The sequence below is a fragment of the Myotis myotis genome, unplaced genomic scaffold, assembly GCF_014108235.1.
Source record: "Myotis myotis isolate mMyoMyo1 unplaced genomic scaffold, mMyoMyo1.p scaffold_m19_p_4, whole genome shotgun sequence".
Lineage (NCBI taxonomy): Eukaryota > Metazoa > Chordata > Mammalia > Chiroptera > Vespertilionidae > Myotis > Myotis myotis.
The window spans coordinates 54,209,339-54,231,974 of NW_023416346.1; the positions used below are offsets into that span (position 1 = coordinate 54,209,339).

The 22,636-nt window shown below is 38.6% G+C and overlaps 1 protein-coding gene across 1 annotated transcript in view; it reads left to right on the top strand.

Moving 5' to 3' along the window:
• Nucleotides 1-22,636, top strand: part of NUP62CL (nucleoporin 62 C-terminal like) — a 102,922-nt gene that overhangs the window by 36,781 nt on the left and 43,505 nt on the right. The window contains exons 3-6 of the mRNA XM_036306011.1: nt 553-654; nt 930-997; nt 8,298-8,469; nt 10,309-10,413. The gene's annotated coding sequence lies outside the window, so the exon portion shown is untranslated. The remainder of the gene's footprint in view (nt 1-552; nt 655-929; nt 998-8,297; nt 8,470-10,308; nt 10,414-22,636) is intronic.

Genomic DNA, 22,636 nt, shown 5'->3' on the forward strand with positions numbered 1-22,636 from the left:
AACCAGGATTATATGAAATGCTGAAAGGTATCCTTTAAGAAGAGGAAGAGGAAGAAAAAGGTAAAGATACAAATTATGAACAACAAATATGCATCTATCAACAAGTGAATCTAAGAATCAAGTGAATAAATAATCTGATGAACAGAATGAACTGGTGATTATAATAGAATCAGGGACATAGAAAGGGAATGGACTGACCATTCTTGGGGGGGAAAGGGGTGTGGGAGATTCGGGAAGAGACTGGACAAAAATCGTGCACCTATGGATGAGGAGAGTGGGTGGGGAGTGAGGGCGGAGGGTGGGGCAGGAACTGGGAGGAGGGGAGTTATGGGGGGGAAAAAAGAGGAACAAATGTAATAATCTGAACAATAAAGATTTAATTTAAAAAAAATAGGTTGCATTAGGTAATATGGACATTGTGACAATGTTAATTCTTCCAATCCATAAACATGAAATATCTCTTCATTTCTTTGTGTGTTCTTCAATTTCCTTCAACAATGTCTTGTAGTTTTCAATGTGACATATTTGTCTGATTTTTACTTGTTTTTTAAGGTTTGACTCCAGCATCTACTGTTGACACTACTACTAGTTCGAGCACCATGCTGTATATATCAATATCAAATTTTTCCACTTCTGCTGCTACTTGGTTCTCATGTAAGTTACTGGTTACAAAGAAAATATTATTTTGCATCAGGCCACTTAACTCAATTTTCTAATATAAATATGGATCCCCTGCATCTTATAAATTATCATTATTCTTGGCCCCATCTGTAACTGCTAATATCAGTAGTAGCTTTCTTAAAGAACTGAATTGCTGTGAATTTAAAATTAGTTGTGAATTTTATATTAACATGATTATTACAGCTTAAAGTGATCATTTAAGCATATAATTCATTAACATAATAATGTCTAAAATCAACTTCTTGCAGCTAATGTGAATAGGAAGAGTTGGGCGTATTGCCAAGCATGTCTAAAGGGAAGAAGCCTTATTATCCATGTGAGTAAGATAACATAAGAAAATAAATGTTGGAGCCTTGCTATAGTGTATTCTATATAGACCAGGTTTATGGTCATTACTTTTTACCTATCAGAAGTGTTACATGACAAAAGGACCAGCTGTGGTTTGGGGTTTTAATTGACACTGTGTGATGTCTCATGGCCTCTCCTTTTGAAGGTAACATCTGGACTCTTTGAGCTGAAAAGTGAGACATTAATTATCTCGTAATCCCAACATCTTTGCTACACATCATCCATTAATAGAGTAATAGCAAATGTTGAGAATATTGAACTCCATATATATGTCAGGCAATTCTTTTTTATAGGTCAATAAACTGACTGTGCTTTTGAGGCATCTTCCCAGGGCCATGATGTTCATCATTAGTTTTTGTTATTGTAGTCCTAGCTGTAATATGTTTTCCCCAAAGTCCTATTATAACAAGATTGTCACCATTCCCAGGAATAAAACTTGCCAGAAATTGCTGATGCCTCGTCAAGCATGAAAAATAGTGGCGTACCATCCCTATAGTGGCCTCTTGTGCAACTGGCATAGATAAACATTAGTTAAAATTGTTGGTTACCATTTGAGTTGTGTTTTCTACAAAGTAGACTTCCAATTTTGAGACATGACTGAGATTCTGGAAAGCTTTTGATATATGTAAGCAATATCCCTCTCAACAACAATAGATTTCTTGAATATCACCATATCTGAAGTTGGGAGTTAAAATTATTGAATGAATTCCATTTTCAATCAAAGACTTTCCCTGTTACCTTTAACAGGCTTTTCTCCTTTCTGCCTTTGGTGCCTTTGCCTACAAAATGAAATCTCGACCACTGTACTTTTTAAAACTTAATTTTAATGAAGTATAACTACATATAAAATTAATTTAAGTGTATAATTCAGTGTTTTTAATATTTATTGATTGTGTAATTCTCACTATAATCCAGTTTTAGAACATTTGTATCACCCCAATAAGATTGCTCATCCCCAGACATTAGTTAATCTATTTTCTGTATCCATAGATTTGCCTTTTTTGGATATTTCATATAAATGGATTGACTATAGTTTTTTGAAGTTTAGCCAAAAGCTTCTAAAGGTCTCTTCAGATGAAAAAGACTATATAAATTTCTCACTTTTTTATTAAATGTATAATAGGTAATATTATGTTCTTCTCTGCAGTGCGTGACCCAACAATTTTGGCTGCAACATTTGGTGGTATAACTTTGGGATTTGGATTAATATTCCCTGGCATGGGTGGAGCAGCATCTAGTAAGACTTAGGAATTTTTACTATTGATCATGGTGTTTAAATTGGCCCAATATATTGTGATTGATAGGTTTTTTCTCTAATAGTTAATTTTTGATCTGCATAGAAGTTGGCCCTCTCCTAAAATGAGTTTCTTTAGACCTATCCTAAATTTGTTTCTACCACTTAGGAGCTAATTAGGTTGTAGGTTGAAGAAAACTTGGTTACCCATTGCCTTGTAGCTATGGTGAGCTAAGTGGTTAGGGGACAGTTACTACTTAAATCTACCATTTAAATCAGACTCCATTTTAAGGAAGTCTTGTTTGTTTTTACTTTAAAAAGTTTGCTTAGGAATGAAATGAATCTTTCTTCAAACCTGGCATAAACTAAAAGTCAATACCTTTTAACCTTAAAGTAATTATTCCTAAACAAATATGTACACGCTCTATTATAAATTCGCACAGCCAACACTTAACTGAGTTTGTACTGTGTACTATACTAACTGGCCAACCTATGAGAGTTATAAAGGATGTGTCTGAGAACTTTATAAGTTATTGTATTTGCAGAAAATATAACACGTGATTTTCTTATAAAATGCTGAACAAAGAACTATTTTTCAGTCATGTTGCGTCACTGAAATATGAATTGGCAGGCTTTTTGTGACTCTGCCAGGACCCTCCCCCTACCTATTTAAGTCTCAAATTTCTACCTGCAAACTGGTACCTTTGCTATTAGCTCATTCTTTATTGCCATTTCATTCAAATTAACCTTATGTATTTACCCATCTCCCCATCTGATGTCTCAACTCCACACCAACAACCCTGAGTTGTTTCTTTACCCTACTCACCTTTTCTTCTGCCCAAGTGTATTTACTTGCTCAGATACTTCACCTCACAAATCAGCCTTGTAGTGCAGCTTTCAGGTGTCTGTGTCTGAAAATGTATAACCATTTGGGATGATTCTCCACCCTAGGTATAAACAGCAAGTTTTAAGAGAAGTTTGTTATCACTCTCATTATTTGCTTGAGTCTGAGAAGGTAATGATGTTCATTCCCAGCATGGAGTGAGATACACAGTTGTTGATCTGGGACAACAAAGGAAAATTGGATAGTAGAATCTTTGAAAGGATGTTTTCACTATTTTATATAATGACTAGAAGCCCGGTGCACAAAAATTTGTGCACTTGGGGCGGGGGGGGGGGGGGGAGTCCCTCAGCCCAGCCTGTGCCCTCTCGTAGTCTGGGACCCCTTGGGGGATGACCACCTGCTGGTTTAGGCCCGCTCCATGGGGGATTGGGCCTAAGCTGGCAGTCAGACATCCCTCTGGCAGCCCAGTGGGAGAGGCTCCCATCACCACCGATGTACTGGCAGCCATCAGCCTGGCTTGTGGCTAAGCAGAGCTCCCCCTGTGGGAGCGCACTGACAACCAGGGGGCAGCTCCTGCATTGAGCATCTGCCCCCTGATGGTCAGTGTGTGTCATAGTGACCAGTCATTCCCAGTCATTCTGCTGTTAGGGTCAATTTTCATATTACCCTTTTATTATATAGGAGTGCCTGGCCAGCCTGGGTGAGGGACTGATGGCTGTTTGCAGGCTGGCCACAGCCCCTTCAGGGTGGCGGTCCCCCCTGGGGTGCCTGGCCAGCCTGGGTGAGGGGCTGAGGGCTGTTTTTAGGCTGGCCACAGCCCTTTTAATGTAGGGGGTCCTGCTGGGGTGCCTGGCCAGTCTGGGTGAGGGGCTGAGGGCCGTTTTCAGGCTGGCTAAGCCCCCCAGTGGGGACCCTCACCCCATGAGGGTGTTGCCAGCCTGGATGAGGGGCTGATGGCTGTTGGCAGGCTGGCCACAACCCCCAGCCACCCAAGCTCCCAGTGGAGGCTGGCTGGAAGCAGGTATCTGGGATTTATTTGTCTTCTATAATTGAAACTGTGTTGCAATGAGCGGAGGCCACATCCAGCTCAGGGCCAGCGGGAAGCTTGGCTTCCTCCATCGCTGGGGCAACCAAGCCTCCTGCTTGCTCCAGCTCCGTGGCTGCCGGCCGCCATCTTGGTTGGGTTAATTTGCATATGGTTGCTCTGATTGGCTGGTGGGCGTGGCTTAGGGCGTAGTGAAGGTATGGTCAATTAGCATCTTTGTCTTTTATTAGTGTAGATTTTAAGGCCATCAGAATGAGATTTATTTAGATGTAAATCTAAGTTTGGTATGCAATTATTTTCTGTTAGTTGTAGAATTGTGATTTCCTTTTACTACACAGATATATAGAGCTGACTATATTTAGTTAAGACCAAAGTTGTAGTTTGTAAAATCAGACTGTAATAGAACCTTCATTCTCAAGTCCATTGCTTCTTTAAATATTATGTCTTATGCCAGAGCTAATTTATACCTGCATAAGATAGCAGAAAAAAGAAACAAAGATAAATACTGTATAAATGTGTTTAAATAATCATAGCATTTTTTAATGACTCAAGATTCATTTATATTGAAGTTGACAGGTATTAATTTATTGAAGGTATTATTTAACATCTCCAGAAGGTGTTTTATTGGCCTGCGTATCTGTTTCTTTAAAGGTAGGGATGTTACATGTTACTTTTTTAATTATAAAAACCATATACACATGCATATAAGCATATATGTAGAGAGAACAGTTTGGTTTTTATCTTTCCAGCCTTTTTCCAAACACATACAAAGATACATTAAATGTATTTGTTTTACAAAGATGGAATACACACACAATCTTATAATTTGCCTTTCCTCTTTGGATATCTGTCCATGTCAAGAAACGCAGATTACTTTTTTTTCTATAGAAAATTTCTTAATTTTTATATTTTTTATTTTAAATGTTTTTATTTTTCTATTACAGTTGACATAAAATATTATATTGGCTTCAGTACAATAGTGATTAGACACATATAACTTACACAGTGATCACCTCAATAAATATAGATTACTTTTTTTGTTTGTGTGTAGACTGAATTTTTTTTTATCAATCTAGATTACTTTAAAAAATTTTCTTTGGGTAAAGATAAGCTCCTTTATAATGTTTCATTTTTTGTTTTGTTATTTAAAATTGTTAACTTCAATATAATTGGTATACCATATTATAATAGTTTCAGGTACAAGACTCATTTTTCCTTAATTGTTCTTGTGTTTGAATGTGGTAGTTACCCAGTGTTTGGATAAATTAATTATTAAAGGGAGGGTCTCTTTAATCGTGTCATTAATTTTTCAGCATTTCTGGGGAAGGATTTTTTTATATAAGATTATTATTCTCAGATGAAGAAGACGATGACATAGCAGGGGTCCTCAAACTTTTTAAACAGGGGGCCAGTTCACTGTCCCTCAGACCACTGGAGGGCTGGACTATAGTTTAAAAAAAAAACTATGAACAAATTCCTATGCACACTGCACATATCTTATTTTGAAGTAAAAGAACAGAACGGGAACAAATACAATATTTGTATTTGCATGTGGCCTGCGGGCCGTAGTTTGAGGACCCCTGCTATAAAGAATGCCACATAGGATCCAATCTGTAGTGTCTCCAGTGTTTTTGATGGATGGTAATCACAAGGAACATTTATGATTGGGCATGGCCTTCCCCTGTGGCACTCATTCCATCCTCCCAAAGACTAACATGAAGAATGGGGGAAATTATTGTAAGGATCCTTATGGCCAAAAGGGAAATGGAATCTTGTGGAAATCTAATACAGGTATGATCGTGGCACTTCAAGGTGTTCTAAAGGCAGCCTTAGGGACCTCCTGAATCTAATATTGCATGAACATAATTCAGTTACTGTCCTTTGTCTTCTTTTTTATAACTTCCCATTGGTTTTCCTACCACTTTTTCTGCCTTACTGTTTTATTCTTAATTTTTACTTGTTCATGGCCCCTTAATTCTACTTCATGTTCTTCCTCTAACAGTCCTTTCAACTCCCTCTACTTATAGGACTGATTCTTTCTACGCTTTTGCAAATATTTCCAAATTTCTGCTAAAGTCTAATGCTTTCCATGCTGTATTTCTGGAAATATTTCCATATTTCTACATATAGTCTGGTTGTTTCTATAGTTCTGAATTTTTGGAGATAAGATTCTGACCCATCTTATCCCTTTTTGCCTACATCTCTTTATGCCACACCTTCTCATAGGCTGCCGGTAGCGCATAGGATGACTTCCTGTACTTTACCATAGATGTTCATCCTTGTCCCAGTCAACTGTGAACCAGGATCAAAGGACAGAGTTGATGGAATAAAATATGGGCCTGAGCCCTCAGCAATACTAGAGTAGGCCAGTTTCCCTTAGAATAGTCAGGCCATGTTGGCATTATCTAGTGCATCTGTTAACCTGAAAATATTGCTAATGGGGAAATCAAGGCTAATGTTATAGTATATTTTAAAACATTTTTGTTATAGAAGCAGCATTTAACTATAACATTTGAAAAATACAGAGAACCAAAAAGAAGAAAACATTTCCAGTCTCCCCAGCCACAGTGTTCTGAATACTGTTATTTTTTAAATATGTTTTTAATTGATTTTTAGAGAGAGGAAGGGAGAGAGGTAGAGAGATAGAAACATCAATGAGAGAGAAAAATCATCAATTAGCTGCTTCCTATACATCAGGGGTCCTCAAACTACGGCCCACGGGCCACATGCAAATACAAATATTGCATTTGTTCCCGTTTTTTTTTTTTTTACTTCAAAATAAGATATGTGCAGTGTGCATAGGAATTTGTTCATAGTTTTGTGGGTTTTTTTTTAAACTATAGTCCAGCCCTCCAGTGGTCTGAGGGACAGTGAACTGGCCCCCTGTTTAAAAAGTTTGAGGACCCCTGCTATACATCCTGTACCGGGAATCAAGCCCATAGGAGCCACACCTGTGGGCGGAGCATTGTTCTTTAGGTGTTTAGTGTTTAGGAAAAAGCAAAAGTGTTATAGAAGTTCAGGAAACTAAGAGATAACGATGATTCGATGATAAGTGGTCAATAAACAGGGGGAAGGAAAATTTTGAGTTAGGTCATGATGTATACTGAGGATTTCATCTACATTGGACAGGGCAATGTAGAAAAGATGTAATAGAAGAAGATACATAGGTGAGAGGTCTGTGCTGTAGACAAAACTGTGAGAAGCTTTTATCTATCAGATTGGCAAAGATGTATGCCTTGTATGGGCTGTGATGTAAGGGTATCAATAAGTACCCCTTCCTATTGATAGGAATGTAAATTGGCAAATCTTTTTCATAGGACAATATGCCAAGATATATTAAAGTTTAGAGCATGCTGTCCATTTGCTTCAGCAATATCATTTCTAGAAATTAATTACACAGATGTATTCATGTAAGTATGCAAAGATAGATAGTGTACAGAGAGTTTGTGTACAATTGCAAGTCTTCTTTCTTTGAAAATTTAGTAGAACTTACTAGTGAGGTCATCTGGGTCTGAAGTTTTCTTTATGGGAAGAGTTTTGAGGATGAATTCAATTTCTTTAATGGTCATAGATATTGTTGACTGTAAATTTTCTTTTTCTATATATTTATCCAGGGGTTTTAGTTTTCAGTGGGAAGGTTAATCCAAATACCTGGCCTGCCATATATCACTTCATATTACAACATTGAATTTAAGTGCATACAACTTTGAGTTCAATTCACATTTTTCAAAAATGCTTCTATAGCCATGGCTGGTGTGGCTTAGCTGGTTGGGTATCGTCCCATGCACCAAAAGGGTTGCAGGTTTGATTCCTGGTCAGGGCAGATGCCTGGGTTGCGGGCTTGATCCCCAGTAGTGAGCAGGCTTGATCCACAGTAGAGGTCCTGTAGGAGGCAGCCAGTGGATATTTCTCTCTCATTTCTATTTCACATTGATATTTCTCCCTCTCCCTCTTTCTCTGAAATCAGTGAAAACATTTTTAAAAAGAGTCAAGACTTTGGGAGTTTTGGAAAAACACACACACACACACACACACACACACACAAAAAAAAAAAATATGCTTCTATTATAGTTTTTGTCCTGAATCATCAAGGACTAAATAAAAGTTTCTCATTTCCTACTGACATTATACATTTTATTTTCCAGCTACACCATCAACAACTACCATCACCACCACTACCACCACCACCACAACCACTAGTAAATTTACCTTCAGTCGAAAACCACCGATATCAACTGGGATTAAGTACACTATTCCAGTCGGTTTGGCTCCTATACCTTTAACTTCAACTGTTAAGTAAGCCTGTTATTTGAAAATGTGTGTGAGTTTAATTTTATTTATCATGTACAGGTGTAATTTGTTTGTGCAGCTTTGGAATAGTGTTTGAAAATTAAGTAAATGATTCAAGAGTTGAAGAAAATGTTAGAGAAAGGATTTTTGTAGTTTAGGAAGTTGAACAACTAACAGGATACTTTTGTCCTTGAATGCCATTATAATAAAATTATTGCTATTAGTAATAATAGCTAACATTTATTGTATAATTACTTTATGTTTAGTAATTTGACAATGCTTTATAAATATCATATTTAATCCTCACAGTAACCTTATGAGATAGGCACTATTTTTGTTTCCATTTTATAGATGAGAAAACTGGAGCACATAGAGATTTTACAATCTGTTCCTGATCACACATTTGGTAATGGTTGAGCCAAGATTAAAATTCAAGCAGTTGCCCTGGCTGGTTTGGCTCAGTGGATAGAGTATTGGCCTGCGGACTGAAGGGTCCCAGGTTCGATTCCGGTCAAGGGCATGTACCTTGGTTGTGGTCACATCCCCAGTAGGGGGTATGCAGGAGGTGGCTGATCGATGTTTCTCTCTCATCGATGTTTCTAACTCTCTATCCCTCTCCCTTCCTCTCTGTAAAAAACCAATAAAATGTATTTTAAAAATATAAAATAAAATAAAATTCAAGCAGTCAAACTCCAATGCCTGTATTCTTACAGTCTATGTCATATTCCTAATTGTCCTTGTTTTTTTATTAACTTTTTATTTTGAGATAATAGTAGATACACATGTACCTCTAAGAAATAATACAAAAAAATCTGTATCTTTCTACCCAGTTTCCTCCAATAATAACTCTAGTACAATATCACATGTAGGATATTGACATTGATACAGTCAAGATAACAGAACAGTTCCATCACCACAAGGATCCCTCCTGTTACCCCTTTATAGCCACACTCACAACCCTCCTTTCCCTGACCCTGGGCAACAATTAATCTGTTCTCCATTTCTGTAATCTTGACATTTTTAGAAATGCTACTCAAATGGAATCATACACAGTATTTGATGTTTAGATATTAGTTTCTTTCAGTAGGCATAATTCCTTGAGATAAAGTTGTCACATACATCAATAATTTGTTCTTTTTTTATTTCTCAGTAGTATTCCATGGTATTGTGGATGTACCATGGTTTGTATAACTGTTCACCTATTAATGGACATCTAGGTTGGTTCCAGCTTGAGACAATTATGAATAAAACTTTAATGAACATTGTGCACACTTTTTTTGTAAACCTAGTCTATTTCTCTGAGATAAATGCCCAGGAGTATAGCTGATAGGTAGGATGGGAAGTGCATGTTTATTTTTTTTAAGAAACTGCCAAGTTCATTTTCAGAATAGCTGTGCCGTATTACATGTCCAACAGCAATGTATGAGGGATTCAGTTTGCTCACATTCTTGCCAGGATTTGTTGTTGTCATTTTTTTATTTTAAACCTTCTAATAGATATAAAGATATCTTATGTGGTTTTAATTTATATTTTCCTGCTGAATAATGATGTTGAACATTTTTTTCACTGTGTGCAATTTTTTTCTTCTGATTTTTTAAACAGAGAGTGAATTAACTATTTAAAGCATTAAATTAAAGAAAATTACATCTTTATTATGGAATGTTATGCAGCCATTTAAAATAATGTAGAAAAAAGAAAGAAATAAGAACAACACAAAAACAATGTAGAAAATATAGGTTCTATAAAGTGGCAACAAATACATATCTATCAACAATTGAAGCTAAAAATAAAAATAAATGAACAAGAGGAGAGAGACAAAATGGTGGCGGTATAGACTGACGTGTCCTGTGCCTTGTCCCGGAGCAGATAGAGTGAGCAGCCGAAACGAGTAACATCCAGCCCGACTTGGCAGAGGAGATTCAGCTGGGAGACAGTTTGCAGCCGGGAAAGGCAGAGGACTCCCGGAGAAAGGTAAAGTCAAGGCTCTGGGAAGGATAATCGGCCAGAATTCTGAGCCCTGAGGATCAGAGGGAATCCACAGGGCACTGGCTGGGGCCGTGTCCCTTGGGACGGGCGGCGCAGTGGAAAAAAGGTGAGCAGAACTGCTGGTCCGCAGAGGATTCTAGATCTGGGTCCACAGTCAGGAAAGGCTGAAGAGTGCCGGCAGGAGAGGAGTGTGCAGAGGTGCAGCCTCTCCGGCCTCTGTGGCTTGTGCCCTGCTTCATAGAGCCTAACTAGTTCATAGGACCTTTCAGATACAGAAACTTACCCGTGGCTGGAGCGTGGAAGGAGGTGCGGAATTGTGGAATCTGGGGAAAGAGGGGTATTCAGGAGTAGTGGCCGCAAGTATGGTGCTGAGTCATGCCTGAGCCTGGGACCTGGGCAGCCATTTTGCCCTGAAGAGATAGCCCCTCCCCTCCAGTATCCAGGCAACTAATACAACCACACCCAGATTCCACTCTGAATGGTACAAAGGATTAAAAAACAAAAACCTAAATAGTCCCCCAAGAGCACAAAGGGGCTGGACTAGAGACTTTCAGTTTCAGCAATCGGATCCTGAGAAACACTACAGTACAGAAGACTGGGATCTTAAGCCAGCCAAAGGAACACTTCACTTTTTCATTTTTATTTTATTTTATTTCTTTTTTATTACTTTGTTATCTCTTTTTTATTTTTTTCCTGTTTTTGTTTGTTGCTTTATTTTCTATTTCTTTTCACATTATTTTTCCATCACTCTATTTTATTTTATTTTTATTTGCTATTTTTGTACTATTTTTGAAATCAAATTTTTTGTAAATTTATTATTTTTTCTCGTTCTCTTTCCTCTTATCCACCCATCCCCTCTCTACTTCCTCTATACTGAACTGAGATCCTCCCCATATTCACCCTCTTTGCTGGGGGTTTGGTGTTTGTATTTTTTTTCTTTTTTCTTTAATTTTATTATCATTATTATTATTATTATTGTTTGTTTGTTTGTCTTGTTTGTTTGTTTGTTTATGTATTGGTTCTGTGGTGTTTTCCCCATACATATATAATCTCCTTTTCTTCCTTCTTCTTTTCTCTCTTATCTTTTTCGCTCTCTTCGATATCATTTATGCTGTCTTTTCTCGCCTCTAATTCTCTTTTCTCAGGTGGTCACTTATAGTAGGGTTATTGTTGTCGTGAGTACATTCGTGCTTTGGTCCCTTTGTGTTGAGTCTTGTCGAGGTGAATTTTATCCTGTCTGGCCGGATGGTAGAGAGTGAGCCTCATAACCAGACACCTGGAGAGGAAACTCCATCCACAAACGGGTCAATAACACCCCAGACCCAACTACAGAGGCAGGAAGAAGGCGACAGTGAGGGAGAGAGCCTGAGTCAGTAAGGGACCAAAAGAGGAGTGTGTGGTCATGTGGGACGTGTGTGTGCATGTGAGTGAGGCACAGATAGATCCCGCAGGGCCATCGGGGTCAGGCTTAATGGGCTCTCCTAACTAGGCAGCCTCTGCTACCATGTAAGCAGTTCCAGGAGGCCGACTCATCCCCAGAAGCCTAGCGTTTATAAGGGGAGAGCTGCTGTAACTGGGAGCCAGGCCTCACCCCCACCCAGGGTGCCCTCAGATAACACCTGGGACTCTACAGACACCCCTGCCAGGGACCTGCTACTTCGGCTGTGGTCCCACGGTCAACCAGTCTCCAGCCACCCTGGGTGCAGGCTACTGTGAGTTCTGAAGCGTGTTCCCCTCTGACCAGCCCAACGCCTTAACCCGGGGCACTGCAACCACACAAGCAGAAGACACATGAGCAGCCCAATCCTGTCCAAGGAGCAGCAGCCCCACGAGCAGCCTGCCCCAGGCCTAAGAGCAGAAACCTCACATGGCCTGCCCCTGTCCAAGGAGCAGCAGCTGTTAGCTGTGTGAGCGGCCTGCTCCCTCATCCGAGGAGCAGCAACCACGTGAGCAGCCTGCCCCGTCTGAGGAGGAGCAGCCACACGAGCAGCCTGCCCATGATTGAGGAGCGGCAGATGCACCCAGCCCGCCCCCATCTGAGGAGCAGCAGCTGCGCAGCTGACATCCTCCTCCTGTCTGAGGAGCAGTAGGTGTGCGAGAAACCTGCCCCCATCCAAGGAGCAGCAGCTGCACGAGCAGCCTTCCCCCATACGAGGAGCAGCAGTGGGGTGAGCAACCCATACCCATACGAGGAACAGCATCGCTGCAAGCAGCCCACTCCCATTCAAGGAGCAGTAGCTTCCTGAGCAGCTTCCCCAGTCCAAGGAGCAGCAGCCACACGAGCAGACCACCCACGTCTGAGGAGTGGCAGCCCTGCACAGTCCACACTGGTCTGAGGAGCAGCAGACACACGCACCCTGCACCTGTCCGACGAGCAGCAGCTGCGTGAGCAGCCTGTCCCCATCCGAAGGGCAGCAGACACACGTGCAGCTCGCTCCCAACTGAAGAGAAGCAGCCACACAAGCAGCCCATCCCCCATCTGAGGAGCAGCAGCCACACGAGCAGACAGCCCCCATATGAGGAGCAGCAGCCGCACGTGCAGCTCACTCCGGCCCAAGCAGCTGCAGCCACCCGAGCAGCTCGCCCCTGTCTGAAGAATAGCAGCCACAAGAACAGATAGAACGACCACATCTGAGGAGTGGCAGCCCTGCGCAGCCCACACTGGTCCAAGGAGCAGCAGCCACACGCAGTCTGCACCTGTCCGACGAGCAGCAGCTGGGTGAGCATCCTGCCCCCATCTGAGGAGCAGCACCCGCACGCGCAGCTCACTCCTGCCTGAAGAGCAGTAGCCACAGAAGCAGCCCATCTCCCATCTGAGGAGCAGCAGCTGCGCGAGCAACCCGCACCCGTACGAGTAGCCCCGTAGGCAACCTGCTACTGTCAAAAGAGCGGTAGCCTCACAAGCAGCCCACTCCATTTGAGGAACAGCAGCAGCGTAAAGCCAGCCCCAATCCAAGGAGCAGCAGCCACGTGAGTAGTCCATGCCCATCCAAGGAGCAGAAGCCATGTGAACAGCCCACTCCTGTCCAAGGAGCAGCAGCCGCGCTCAGTTCACCCCCACCTGAAGATCAGCAGCCTCGTGACCTGCCCACCTCTGTCTCAAGGAACAGCAGCTGGGTGAGCAGCCTCACCTACCAGCCAGAGGAGACACCACTGCTGCCATCAGCACCCACCAGAGGAGCAACTGCCAACTGAGAAGCAGCCACTACAGTGACCACTTGAGGGGAAACTGCACCCCGAGGAACCATTGCCATCCAAGGAGCAGCCCCTGCACAACTCAGCATCTAGATCAGTTGGTGAGACCAAAAATGGGAAGACAACAGAAAACCCCAAAGGAAAGAAAAGGATGAATCGACAGGAAAGTGGATAAGTGAAACAAAGACATGCAACATGTCAGAAAAAAAAATTAAGAATAAGGGTCCTAAAGCGCATAAACCGGATGGAGGAAAAAATCAACAACTTATGCAAGAATCAAGAAATGTATGAAAAAATCAACAACTTATGTAAGAATCAAGAAGAAATGAAGAGTGATATAGCTGCAATAAAAAACACCATGGAAAGTTTCAACAGTAGACTAGGAGAAGCAGAGGACAGAATTAGCAAATTAGAAGACACGGAAGCAAAACAAACCCAAAAAGAACTGCAATTGGAGAAAAAATTAAAAAACAGGAGGACAGCCTAAGGGAGCTATGAGACAACATGAAACAAAACAACATACAAATAATAGGGGTGCCAGAACAACAGGAAGAGGAACAAGGCTTAGAAAACCTATTTGAAGAAATATTGTCCAAAAACTTCCCTGATGTGGAGAAGAAAAAAGTCACACAAGCACACAGAGTCCCAAACAAGATGAATCCGAAAAGACCCACACCAAGACATATCATAATAATGATAGCAAATGTTCAGGACAAAGAGAGAATCTTAAAGGCTGCAAGAGAGAGACGGAAAGTTACATACAAGGGATCTCCCATTAGATTATCAAATGATTTCTCAACAGAAGCACATCAGGCCAGAAAAGAATGGAAGGAAATTTACAAAGTGATGCAAAGCAAGGGACTGAATCCAAGAATACTCTATCCAGCAAGACTATCATTCAAAATTGAAAGGGAAATAAGGAGCTTCACAGACAAAAAAAGGCTAAGGGAGTTTATCACCACCAAACCAGCAATGCAAGAAATGCTAAAGGGACTGGTGTAAACAGAAGAAATGAAACAGTAAGAAAGAACACAGGCACAAAAAATAAAAATGGCTACAAACAAGTACTTTTCAATAATAACTTTAAACGTAAATGGACTAAATGCTCCAATCAAAAGACATCGAGTGACTGAATGGATAAAAAAACATGACCCATACATTTGCTATCAACAAGAGACCCACCTCAGAAGAAGGGACTCACTAAGACTGAAAGTGAAGGGATGGAAAAATATCTTTCAGGCAATACTTATATCGGACAAAATAGACATCAAAGTGAAGGCCATAACAAGAGATAAGGAAGGCCGCTTCATAGTACTAAAGGAATCGATACAACAAGAGGATATAACCCTGATAAACATATATGCACCCAATGCAGGAGCACCCAAATACATAAAAAAAACTCATGGAAGATATCAAGGGAGAGATCAACAACAATACAATCATAGTAGGAGACTTTAATACACCACTGACATCACTGGATAAATCCTCTAGACAAAAAAAATCAACCAAGAAACAGCAATCCTAAATGACTCATTAGATCAGAAGGACTTAATTGACATGTTCAGAACATTTTACCCCAAAGCCGCAGAATATACATTCTTCTCAAGTGCACATGGGACATCTTCAAAAATAGACCCCATATTGGGTCACAAGCAAAGTCTCCCCAAATTAAAGAAGATTGAAATCATACCAAGCATCTTCTCAGACAACAATGGCATAATATTAGAAATAAACTACAATAAAAACAATTCAAAACAATCAAACACTTGGAAGCTGAATAGCATGTTATTAAATATTGATTTGGTTACCAATGAGATCAAAGAAGAAATTAAAAACATCCTGGAAACTAATGACAATGAAAACACAACAATCCAAAACCTATGGGACACAATGAAAGCAGTCCTGAGATGAAAGTTTATAGCTCTACAGGCCTACCTCAAAAAGTAAGAAAAAATGATAGTAAATCATCTAACTCTACAACTCAAAGAATTAGAAAGAGAACTACAAGAAAAGCCCAGAGTGAGCAGAAGGAAGGAGATAATAAAGATCAGAGCAGAAATAAATGACATAGAGACCAAAAAAACAATACAGAAAATCAATGAAACAAAGAGCTGGTTCTTTGAAAGGATAAACAAGATTGACAAACGTCTAGCCAGGCTCACCAAGAAGCAAAGAGAAAGGACCCAAATAAACAAAATCAGAAATGATAGAGGCGAAATAACAACAGATCCCACAGAAATACAAATGATTGTTAAAAAATACTATGGACAACTCTACTCCAACAAACTAGACAACCTGGAGGAAATGGACATATTCCTAGAAAAATACAACATTCCAAAACTTAATCAGGAAGAATCTAAAAATCTCAATAGGCCAATAACTATGGAAGAAATTGAAACAGTCATCAAAAGCTTCCAGCAAACAAAAGCCCAGGACCAGATGGCTTCACAGGGGAGTTTTAACAAACATTCAAGGAAGAACTAAATCCTATCCTCCTCAGACTACTACAAAAAATCCAAGAGGAAGGAACACTTCCAAGCTCATTCTATGAAGCCAGGATCACCCTAATACCAAAACCAGGTAAAGACAACACAATGAAAGAGAATTACAGACCAATATCCCTCATGAACATAGATGCCAAAATCCTCAACAAAATCTTAGCAAATAGGATCCAGCAGTACATCAGAAAGATCATCCACCATGATGACCAAGTAGGATTTATCCTAGGGATGCAAGGATGGTACAATATCCGCAAATCAATAAATGTGATACATCACATAAACAAATTGAAAGAAAAAAACCACATAGTCATATCAATTGATGCAGAAAAAGCATTTGACAGAATCCAACACCCATTTTTGATAAAAACTCTCAGCAAGGTGGGAATATAAGGATCATATCTCAACATAATAAAAGCCATATATGACAAACCCACTGCCAACATCATACTCAATGGGCAAAAACTAAAACCATTTCCCTTAAGAACAGGAACAAGACAGGGATGCTCACTCTCACCACTCCTGTTCAACATAGTACTGGAAATATTAGCCATTGCAATTAGACAAGAAGAAGAAATAAAAGGTACCCAAATTGGAAAAGAAGAAGTAAAACTGTCCTTATTCACAGATGACATGATATTGTACATAAAAAACCCTAAAGACTCCATCAAAAAAGTATTAGACTTAATAAATGAATTCAGCAATGTAGCAGGATACAAAATCAATGCCAAGAAATCTATGGCATTTCTATACACCAATAGTGAACTTACAGAAAGAGAGACTAAAAAAGCAATCCCATTTACCATCACACCAAAAAAATTAAAATACCTAGGAATAAACTTAACTAAAGAGGTAAAAGACCTCTTATCAGAAAACTACAGGACGTTGAAAAAAGAGATAGAGGAAGACATAAACAGATGGAAGAACATACCATGTTCATGGATTGGTAGAATCAACATCATTAAAATGTCTATACTACCCAAAGCAATCTATAAATTCAACACACTTCCCATTAAAATACCAATTGCATATTTCACAGATCTAGAATGAACTCTCCAAAAATTCATCTGGAATAATAAAAGATCCTGAATAGCTGCAGCGATCCTGAGAAAGAAGAACAAAGTAGGTGGGATCTCAATACCTGGTATCAAGTTGTATTACAAAGCCACTGTTCTCAAAACTTCCTGGTACTGGCACAAGAACAGACATATAGATCAATGGCATAGAATAGAGAACCCAGAAATCGACCTGAATTAATATGCTCAAGTAATATTTGACAGAGGAGGCAAGAACATACAATGGAGTTAAGACAGTCTCTTCAATAAATGGTATTGGGAAAATTGGACAGATACATGCAGAAAAATGAAACTAGACCACCAACTTATACCATACACAAAAATAAACTCAAAATGGATTAAAGACTTAAATGTAAGACAGAAAACCATAAAAATACTAGAGGAATCCAAAGGCAACAGAATCTCAGACATATCCTGAAACAATTTCTTCACTGATACAGCTCCTAGGGCATTGGAAACTAAAGAGAAAATAAACAAATGGGACTACATCAAAATAAAAAGCTTCTGCACAGCAAAAGAAACCAACAAAACAACAAGAAAGCCCACTGCATGAGAGAACATATTTGCCAATGTTATCACCGATAAGGGTTTAATCTCCAGCATTTATAGGAAACTCATACAACTTAACAAAAGGAAGATAAACAATCCAATAAAAAAAATGGACAGAGGGCCTAAATAGACACTTTTCAAAAGAGGACATACAGAAGGCCAAGAGACATATGAAAACATGCTCAAAGTCACTAATCATCCGAGAGATGCAAATCAAAACAACAATGAGGTATCATCTCACACCGGTCAGAATGGCTATCCTCAACAAACCAACAAACGACAAGTGCTGGAGAGGATGGGGAGAAAAAGGAACACTCGTGCACTGCTGGGGAGAATGCAGACTGGTGCAGCCACTATGGAAGACAGTATGGAGTTTCCTCAAAAAGTTAAAAATGAAACTCCCATTTGACCCAGTGATCCCACTTCTAGGAATATATCCCAAGTAACCAGAAACACCAATCAGAAAGAATATATGCATCCTTATGTTCATAGCAGCACAATTTACCATAGCGAAGATCTGGAAACAGCCTAAGTGCCCATCAGCAGATGAATGGATTAGAAAACTGTGGTACATCTACACAATGGAATACTATGCTGCTGTAAAAAAGAAGGAATTCTTACCATTTGCAACAGCATGGATGGAACTGGAGAGTGTTATGCTAAGTGAAATAAGCCAGTCAATGAAAGAAAAATACCACATGATCTCACTCATTTATGGATAATAAACACCGTTATAAACTGATGAACAAAAATAGACACAGAGGCAGAGCAGCATTGAACACACTGTCAAACTACAGCGGGAAGGCTGGGGAGGGTTGGGGGGCGGGAGGGGGGGTAAGAGATCAACCGAAGGACTTGTATGCATTCATATAAGCATAACCAATGGACATAAGACACTGGAAGGGGGGGTAGGAGTGGCCGGGGGAATGTCAAGGGGCGGGGGGAGGGGGGAATGAGACATATATCATGCTCTTTGTAATACTTTAAGCAATAAAACAAAATTAAAAATATATATAAATAAATAAACAAGAAATCTAATGCACAAAATAAACTTGTGAATAAAATAGAATCATAGGCATGGAAGGATGGAGCAAACTGCCACACCTCAGAGGGAAGGGAGGAGGAGGTGGCGGGAAGTGATTACCCAAAGATCTCATTTATGGACACACAGTTGGGTTCTGAAGGCCTGAGATGCAGCAGGTACCAGGGGGAGGGGGACATGAGGGTAAAAAGGGGGAACACCTGTAATACTATCAACAATAAAGATTAAAAAAAGAAAGAAAATATAGTTTCTGACTTGGAAGGAAGTCCATGATATAGGAAATGTAAAAAGTAGATTGTAGAATTAAGTATATAGAGTATCTGATAACCAGGAAATGGTTTCAATTTATTTCATGTTCTTGAAGGCATTTTAATACCTTGAAAAATGTGATGTTACCTTTAAAAATAAAAGCCATGATGTTGAACATTTGCATGTGCTTATCTTCCATCAGCATATCTTCTTTGGTGAAGTGTCTGTTCATGTACTTTGTCCTTTTTCTACTTGAATTTGTGTTTTTTACTAAGTTTTAACAGTTTTATGTATTCTCAATACCAGTTCTTTATCAGATATGTGGTTTATAAATATTTTCTCTAACTCTGTAACTTGTCTTTTTATATTTTCAACATGGTGTTTTGTCAAAAAATTTAAATTGATGAGGTGAAATTTACCAAATTTTCCTTTAATGGATTATTCTATTAATATGAAATATAAGAACTCTTTATCTAACTCTAGTTATAGTTTTACATTTTACATTTAAGGTCATGATCTATTTTGAGTTAATTTTGGTATAAGGTGTGAGTTTTATTGAGATTCCTTCTTTTTTTAATCTAGGGATGTTCGATTTTTCCATCATCATTTGTTCAAAGGCTATCTTCCTCCATTGAATTGCTTTTGCACCTTTCTCAACTGACATATTTGTGTTAAATGCTTTTTTTGCTTTAATTGATATGATCATTTAAGATTTTTCTTCTTGCCCTATTAGTGTAGCTCGGTGGTTGAGCATTGGTCCACCAACCAGTAGGTCATGGTTTAAGTCCTGGCTAGGGCACAGGCCTGGGTTCCAGGCTCAATCCCCAGTAGGGGGCATGCAGGAGGCAACATCATTGATGTTTCTATCTCTCTCTCTCCCTCTCCTTTCCTCTCTCTGAAATCAAGAAAAGTATATTTTAAAAAAGATTTTTCTTCCTTAGCTTGATAGTATAGTGAATCACATTGATTGTTTTTCAAATATTGAACCAGCCTTACATATGTGAAATAAATACCACTCGGTATATATATTTTTATATATATTTTTGGATTCAGTTTCTAGTATTTTGCGTGAGGACTGTTGTATCTAAAATCATGAGAGAGATATTTCTGTAGTTTTGTTTTCTATCTTTTTTATTCTATCTCTGGTTTTGATATCCAGATAATACTGGTTTCATAAAATGATCTGGAACTATTCTTTTCTCTTCTGTTTTATAGAAGAAATTGTTTAAAATCGGTGTTAATTCATTAAAGTTTGGCAGATTTCTCCAATGAAACCTCTAAGCCTGGATATTAATTTTGGAAGCTTTTAAATTACAAATCAATTTATATATTGGTTCTAGGACAATTTAGGTTATCTGTTTCATCTTTGATGTATTTTAGTAGTGTGTGGTTTTTAAGGAATAGATCTGTTTCTTCTACGTTATCAAATTTATGAGTGTAAATTTGTTTGCATTATTCCCTTTTTGTCCTTTTAATATCTGTAGGGATATTTCCATTTTACCTCTGATATTGGTGGTTTGTACCTTTCTTATATCAATTTTATTGATCTTTTCCCAAAGAAATAAGTTTGTTTTATTAACTAGTCTCTATTGTTTTTATTTTCAATTTTATTCACATCTCATCATTATTTCTTTTCTTTTTGCTATGTTGGGTTCATTTTTCTCTTTTTTTCTAGTTGTTTGAGGTATGAACTTTGATTATTGATTTGTGATGTTTCTTTTTTCTAATGTAAACATTTAATACTATAAATATTCTTCTCAATACTGCATTAGCTGTGTACATATTTAGTTTTGTTGTATTTTCTTTTTTAAAAATATGTTTTTATTGATTTCAAAAAGAGGAAGGGAGAGGCAGAGAAAGAGAGAGAAACATCAATGATGAGAATCATCAAATTGGCTGCCTCCTGCACGTCCCCTACTGGAGATTGAGCCCACAACTCGGGCATGTGCCCTAACTGGGAATGGAACCATGTCCTCCTGGTTTATGGGTCGATGCTCAACCACTGAGCCACACTGGCTGGACTAGTTATGCTGTATTTTCATTTTCATTCAATTCTATGTATAGTTAACCCTTGAACAATCTAGGTTTGAACTTCATGGGTCCACTTATATACAGATTTTAAAAAATAAAAACTGTAAATGTATTTTCTCTTCTTTATGATTTTCTTAATAACATTTTCTTTTCTCTAGCTTACTTTATTGTAAGAATACAGTATATAATACATATACAAAATATGTGTTAATTGACTATGTTATTGGTTAGGCTTCGGGTCAGCAGTAGGCTATTAGTAGTTAAGTTTTGGGGAGTCAAAACTTACACATGGATGTTCCACTCGAAACTAATATAAAATAATATTAACTATCAACTATAATTGAAAAAGAACAAAGTTATTTACAGATTTTTAACTGCATGAGGTGTTGGTGTCCCTAACCCCCAAAGTTGTTCAAGGGTTAACTGTACTTTCAAAATTTCTTTTATGAATTCCTCTTTGACCCATAGATTATTTAGCATTGTGTTGTTTAATTTCCAAGTGTTTGGAGATTTTTCTTGGTTGATTTCTAGTTTGATTCCATTATGGTTGGAGAACATACTCTGTGTGATTTCTTTTCTTTTGTATTTGTTCAGGTTTGTTTTATGAATGAGGATATGGTCTTTCTTAGCGAATATTCCATGTGCATCTGAAAGTTGTGTTTTATGCTGTTGGGAAAAGTGAACTATAAATGATAATTAGATGCTGTTGCTTCATTGTATTTTTAGATCTGCTTTTAAAATTTTTTTTCTTTATCTTTTGTCTTCGGAAATTAAATATTGTGTGTACTATTCTATTTGGGATTTTCTCAGTTCCTTGAATAGTTTATATCTTTTGCCAAATTTGTGAAGTTTTAAACCTTTATTTTTCAGATAACATTTTCAATTCCATTCTCTGTTTTCCTCTCTAATGTATCATCCTCTAATGTTATGAATGTCACCTCTTTTATTACTGTCCTCCAGAGTCCTTGAGATTTATTTTCACTTTTTGTACCTATTTCCTCTCTACTGCTCTGTAAATTCTGTTGATCTAGCTTCAAGCTCACTGATTCTATTCTCTGTCATCTCCCTAGTGTAAAACACTTCATGTGAGCTTTTTCAGTTATTTTATTTTTTAGTTCTATAATTTCCATTTGGTTACTTTTCATAACTTTTATTTCTTTGATGAAATTTTTCATTTGTTTCCAGACGATTTATAATTGCTGTTAGAGCATTTTTTGATGGTTGCTCTAAAATTCTTTTTAGATAATTCCAATATCTGATACCTCTCAATGTTGGCATTGGTAGATTGTCTTTTCTCTTGTGAGTTGAGATTTTCCTGGTTCTTGATATGATAGGTAACTTTCAATTCTATTCTGGACATTCTGTCTGTTATGTTGGGAGAATCTGGGTCCTATTTAAATCTTTTTCTCATTAGGCAGTCCTTTTGTTGAGGTGTAGTGCAAGGGTTGGGTGCGTTTGCATGTTCAGCTTCCCATCATACCCTCCTCATACCATCCCAGCAAAAGTGGATCACTGACTCAGAGTGCCTCCATGCAGATGAATGGTAGATGTTTAGCTCCACCTCTGCC